The sequence below is a fragment of the Maylandia zebra genome, linkage group LG5, assembly GCF_041146795.1.
Source record: "Maylandia zebra isolate NMK-2024a linkage group LG5, Mzebra_GT3a, whole genome shotgun sequence".
NCBI classification, from domain to species: domain Eukaryota; kingdom Metazoa; phylum Chordata; class Actinopteri; order Cichliformes; family Cichlidae; genus Maylandia; species Maylandia zebra.
Window position 1 is genome coordinate 32,681,153 of NC_135171.1, and position 6,696 is coordinate 32,687,848.

Sequence of the window (6,696 nt, forward strand, 5' to 3'; positions counted from 1 at the left end):
CAGCACTCTTTGGCGCTTCTTTCCAAGCTTCTCCATTACATTTGATCATTTCAATAAAAGTTTCCTTTTTCATTTCAAAAACGCTCTCTTTAAAATGTAATTATTGCGAAAGATGTAATTTATAGAGAATGCAAAACATTAAATAATAATACAGCATCAAGTCTATTGTGGCGAGCTCAGACAAGGAGCAGACAGAGGTATCGTTTGGCCTTGCTTCCCGCAGAGTCAGCCAGGGAGCACAGCCAGGTATTAGCATTCAACAGACGAACACACCACGCTAACACAACCGCTCGGCGCAGCTCTAGCGTAACAACAAAAAAAGGTGCTCTCTCCACCCAGAAACACACAGTCGCAGAGAGAGATGGCGCCGGTGAGGTCGGCTGCCGTCACGACTGCTCCGACCACTTTTTCTTTGTCTTTGTTTTTTAAGTTAGTTTTCAGCGTTTCTAAATCGGCAAAATCATCACCATTGGGTACATTAGGTATGACAGTGACACTCTTGTTTCTATTGGTATACAATGTACTCACAATTCGAAGTTTTTAACTCCGGATCCGAGCTGGCCGAGTGAAATCTCGAGGGAGAACAAAGGGAAGCGGCGGCGGCCTAGAGGGAAGCGAGCCGGTGTCAGGAACAGGCTGAGAGCTCGTGCACACCGCACACCTCTGCCTAGCATCCTGCTCGCCAACGTCCAGTCACTGGAGAACAAGCTTGACGACCTCAGGGCCAGGGTAAAGTTCCAGAGAGACATTCGGGACTGCAATCTCCTCTGCTTCACCGAGACATGGCTGAACCCAGCGGTGCCGGACCACGCCATCCAGCCGGCCGAGTTCTTCTCGGTTCACCGCATGGACAGGACACGGGACTCGGGGAAGTCAAGGGGAGGCGGCGTGTGTTTAATGGTGAACAACAACTGGTGCAACAGTGCGAACGTTGTTCCTCTCACACGCTCCTGCACACCAAATCTGGAACTACTGTCCATCATGTGTCGTCCTTTTCATCTACCTCGGGAATTTACATCGGTCATTGTAAGTGCCGTTTATATTCCACCACAAGCGGACACGGTCACCGCCTTATGCGAGCTGCATGAGGCACTCACACAGCACCAGACACAACACCGGGACGCTGCGCTTATTGTGACGGGGGACTTTAATAGCGCCAACCTCAAACGCGCAGCGCCGAACTTTTATCAACACATCACCTGCCCCACCAGGGGTGAAAGGACACTGGACCACTGCTACACTACGGTCAAGGACGGCTACAAGGCACAATCCCGCCCCCCGTTTGGCAAATCTGATCACGCCGCCATCTTCCTCATGCCAAAATACAAACAAAGGCTGAAACAGGAAGTTCCGGTTCAGAGGAAGGTCGCGCGCTGGACGGATCAATCGGTGGCCGCGTTACAGGACGCACTCGATGACGCAGACTGGGGCATGTTCAGAAACAGCTCCGACGATGACGTCAACGTGTTTACGGAAGCGGTTGTGGGATTCATCGGGAAACTAGCGGATGATACCGTGGAGACAAAGACTATCACAACGTTTCCCAACCAGAAGCCGTGGGTGGATAAAACCATCCGCGACGCTCTGAGATCCCGCACCGCTGCCTACAACACGGGACTCATGACGGGGGACATGGACCCGTACAAAGCCGCGTCATATAACGTGCGGAGGGCGGTGAAAGAGGCGAAGCAGCGCTACGGGAGGAAACTAGAGTCACAACTCCAACAGAGTGACTCTAGGAGCCTGTGGCGGGGACTAAGGACAATAACGGACTATAAAGCACCAACAACCGGTATGACGAACGCGGCCGTGACTCTGGCAGACGAGCTGAACACTTTCTATGCTCGCTTCGAGGCTGCAGCTAAGGTCTCCAACAATGCTAGTGTTAGCGGCGCTAACGGCTGCAGACAGGAAGATACTGCCAGCACCGGAAACGTGCTCGTCATCTCCGAGCATGAAGTAAGGAGAGCCTTCAAGAGAGTGAACACCAGGAAAGCAGAAGGACCAGACGGCATCCCAGGTCGTATCCTCAGAGACTGCGCATACCAGCTAGCTCCTGTGTTCACTGAGATATTCAACATCTCTTTATCTCAGTCGGTGATCCCCACATGCTTCAAAGAGTCCATCATTGTTCCTGTCCCGAAGAAACCCCACCCTGCTTCTCTCAATGACTATCGCCCTGTAGCCCTCACCTCAGTAGTGATGAAGTGCTTTGAACGCCTGGTCAGAGACTTCATCATTTCTTCACTACCAGACACACTGGACCCACTACAGTTCGCTTACCGTCCAAATCGTTCCACAGACGATGCCATCTCTCATCTCCTCCACACATCACTCACTCACTTGGACACTAGAAGGGGGAATTATGTTAAAATGCTCTTCATAGACTACAGCTCTGCATTTAACACCATAATTCCCTCCACACTCACCACCAAGCTGGAGCATCTGGGACTCAGCTCATCTATGTGTCAGTGGATCTCCAACTTCCTAACTGGCAGACCACAGGCAGTAAGGATGGGCGGACATGTCTCAGCCTCCACCACTCTCAGCACTGGAGCCCCCCAGGGGTGTGTTCTGAGCCCCCTGCTGTACTCTCTGTACACATATGACTGTGTGGCCACTACCAGCTCCACCACCATCATCAAGTTTGCTGACGACACCGTCGTGGTGGGCCTGATCTCTGATAACAACGAGACGGCCTACCTGAAGGAGATTAGGAATCTGGAGAACTGGTGCCAGAGGAACAACCTCCTTCTAAACGTCAGTAAGACAAAGGAGCTGATAGTGGACTTCAGCACTAAGCAGGAGAGGAACTACCAGACCCCCGTCATCAACGAGTGCCCAGTGGAGAGAGTGGACAGCTTCAAATACCTCGGAGTTCACATCACGCAGGACCTGTCATGGTCCTGTCACATCAACACCGTGGTGAAAAAGGCCCGACAGCGTCTCTACCACCTCAGACGCTTGAGAGACTTCCAACTGCCCTCCAAGGTGCTTAGGAACTTTTACTCGTGCACCATAGAGAGCATCCTGGCGGGAAACATCTTAACCTGGTTCGGGAACAGCACCATGCAGGACAGACGAGCTCTACAGAGGGTTGTGCGGTCAGCTGAGCGCACCATCCGCTCCGAGCTCCCTGACCTGCACTCAATCTACAGCAGGCGGTGCTGGACCAAGGCCAGGAAGATCATGAAGGACCTCAGCCATCCCAACAACAGACTGTTCTCTCTGTTGAGGTCAGGAAAGCGATTCCGCTCCCTGAAGACCAACACAGAGAGACTGAGGAGGAGCTTCTTCCCGCAGGCGATACGGTCTCTCAATCACACCACCACACAGTACTGACCCACACATATGGTTCTTACACACACACTGGACATTCTGGACTTTGGTTTTGCACAACACTGGTCACTATATTCTTCATTTCCGGTTAATACTTGTACAGCTGCTGTTATTGTGTATATATTTATTTATATTTAGATTTCTTCATACATTCTTATATAGTTCTATATTGTGTATTTTGTTGTACAGTTATTTTATTTTCAACTTTAATTTATATATTTATCTTTATCTTATTCTTCCCAGTTAAATTTACCCTTCATTCTAATTTGTGTTGTACAGTTATTTCATTTTTAACCTTAATTTATATTTTATTCCTTCCTAGTTAAATTTACCCTTTTTAATTTTTCATATTTATTTCCTATCTTATTCATAGCCTTTTCCTTTTTTGTTTTCTTTAGGTCACGAGCAGTTGTCCAAGCATTTCACTACATATCGTACTGTGTATGACTGTGTACGTGACAAATAAAATTTGAATTTGAATTTGAATTTGAGAGAGAGAGCGTCACCTGTAACCATGGCAACATAACGCTGCCACCTGGAACAACAGAACATAGCTGTCAAAACAAAACCCCAAACAGCCCTGACCCGCTACATAGCCCCCACCTAAGGGGTCAGTCATCTGACAATCCCATTACCCAACACAAAGTCCTGCAAATGTCTTTCGGTGCACAGACCGTTCTCGACCGGCGGGGTAAGACTCACTCGGATCAGAACATGGGGTGCCACCAGCATCCCCTGCCCCAGCGGGTGCTGGAGCGAGCGGTCGGTACGGTGAGAGTTTGTCCTGGTGCAACATCACCATGTGCCCCAGGCCTGGCATGCGGACCCGGTACACCACTTCTATTAGCCGCTCCACAACCTCCGCCGGCCCTTGCCAGTGACTGCAGAGCTTGGGGGGACACTCCTCCCTTGTGAACCGGGCAGTACACCCAAACCTTGTCACCAGGCACAAAAGCTCCCCCTCGGCACCTGGTGTTGCAGGCTCCTTTCAGTCGAACTCTGGTGCTGGCCTGGGCCTGGCGGGTGTAGTCATGAACAACCCGCGGCCACTCCCTCCACCTCCTGTAGCAGTCCATGGCCACCAACATGCGCCGGTTCCCTGCCTCTGTGACGGGGAAAAGCTCTAGGACGTCTACTCCACAAGGGAGAGAGGGCGTTTGCTGTGGCTGCACCCAGACTGTGGAACAGTTTACCTCCTCACGTCAGACTCTCCAAAAGCCTAGAAACTTTTAAAACCGCTCTTAAAACTCACCTCTTTTCATTGGCTTTTAGAAAGGTTTAATTTATTTGTTTTATATATTTTTATTTTATTTTTATCAGCGAGGTGTTATTACGAAATTGTGTTCTATTGTATTTTTATCTGTATTTACTGTACAGCACTTTGGTCAGCCTTGGTTGTTTTTAAATGTGCTCTATAAATAAACTTGACTTGACTTGACTTGACTCCCACTCTCTCCATCGGGGCCCCCACCCGATGCTGCTGCAGGGGGGCAGTGGAGCGTTGAGTGGGGCCCTCCGTGCCGTGCATGTGTCACCGCAGTGCACATGAAGTTCCACATCTCGTCAACAACCAGGCCAGTAGAACCGTCCCCTGAGACAGCGGAGAGTTTTGGCATTCCCATAGCGGCTGACCGCCACCGAGCCGTGGACAAGAATAGAATAGAATAGAATAGAATAGCCTTTATTGTCATTGTACAGAGTACAACGAAATTGGAGTGCCACTCCCTTGGTGCAAGTTTCAATAATAAATATAAATGTAAAATATAAAAGGTACAAAAAAAACAATCGTAAGTACTCAAACAATAGTATGTACAATATATACAGGATAGCAGCATTAATATAATATAAGCTTAAGTACCTGCGACCGAGGCACCAACAGCTGCAGGAGACCCTTGCCCTGACCGGGGGCCTGCCATCTCCGGTATAGGAGGCCGTCGTGAGTTTTCAGATTGTTGTACTGGGAGTAGTAGGCCTTCACTTCAGGCCCCTGTCCTGACACCCTTGTCCAGCCTGGGCGTCGTGCCGCCTCCCACATGTCAGTTCTCTCCTCCTTCACTGTCATCAGCTGGGTGTCGGTGGGCGACCAACCCATCAGTGGCCCGGACGTTCCAGGGAGCACACCAGGTCGTATTAGGGAAATGGTAGACCACGTGTTCACCAGGGCCCGGCAGGGCTGGTCCTCAAATCAGCAGCTCAGGTAGAGTCCCTTGAGGTGCCCAGCTAGGCCCACCACCATGCATTGTTCTTGGAGGGGGGCAGGAAGCTGGAGCGGTGGTCCTCTTGCTACACTGCTCCCCCTCTCGTTTCCCTGAGGCCACATAGTTCTGGTCTTTGGGGCGGGCGCCAGGCAGTCGCGCGGCACTTGGCCAGGCTCATCGCACCAGTAGCAGTAGTCAGTCGATGGGGACGCCTCCAGCGCTGCTGCTGGTTAGGTCGCGAGGCGAGCACCAGCTCGACCCTTTCGGCCTCAAGGAGCGCCTCATGAAGAGTTCGAGGCATGGCCAGCCGGATGTGTTGGCGCAGCCGCTCTGGAAAGAGTCCTCGCAGAAAAGCATGCAGGCTAAGCTCCTCACAGGCTGCTGCTGGGAACTCCGGGTAGCCACGACGAGCATATAGCAACACATCAGCTGCAAAGGTTCCCAGGCTCTCCCCTGCCCGACGGCTCCAGTTGGTCAGCTGCTCCCTGCTCTGATCAGTGGAGTGCCACTGCCCAAATTGCCTCTCTAGTGCCATGGTGAGGGCCTGGAGCTCATGCTGCTCTGCCGGGGATAGGTCAAGCAGTACCTGCAGTGCATCTCATTCAAATGCTAGCGCTAGGTGCGTAGCGGCCTCTTCGTCGCTCCAGCCACTATGCCTCGCTGCTAGCCGTACTTGTGAGAGGTAGGGCTCTAGCGGGGTTAGTCCGTTGTATTTCGGTACCTTAGCTGGCGTTGTAGGCATCACTGCTCGCTGTCGGGGGCTCGACGTATCGGTCGCCAGAGGCAGCCCACGAAGCATTGTCCTAGTGTCTGTCACAATGGGCCGCTGCTCCTCGACGGCTTGCTCCAGCCTCTGTATATCTCTCTCTGTTCCAGCGAGGGTGAGCTATCCTGTCACAGCGCGGTACGCTGGTATGTTAGTTAGAGCAGGGCCCAAGAGCAGACATAGGCAAAGAGACGTGACATGACTTAACAAAATGCAAGCCTTTATTATGGCTGATAACAGAAGGCAAAACAAAAGCTGAGACGAGTGCAGGCAAGACAACCAAACTGGAAAACAGACTAAGAAAAACCTATGAAACTGTGATAAAGCTATGAAACTTCGAGAACTAATTCTATGACTGTGACTATGAGAACTGTGACGACTATGACGAGACAC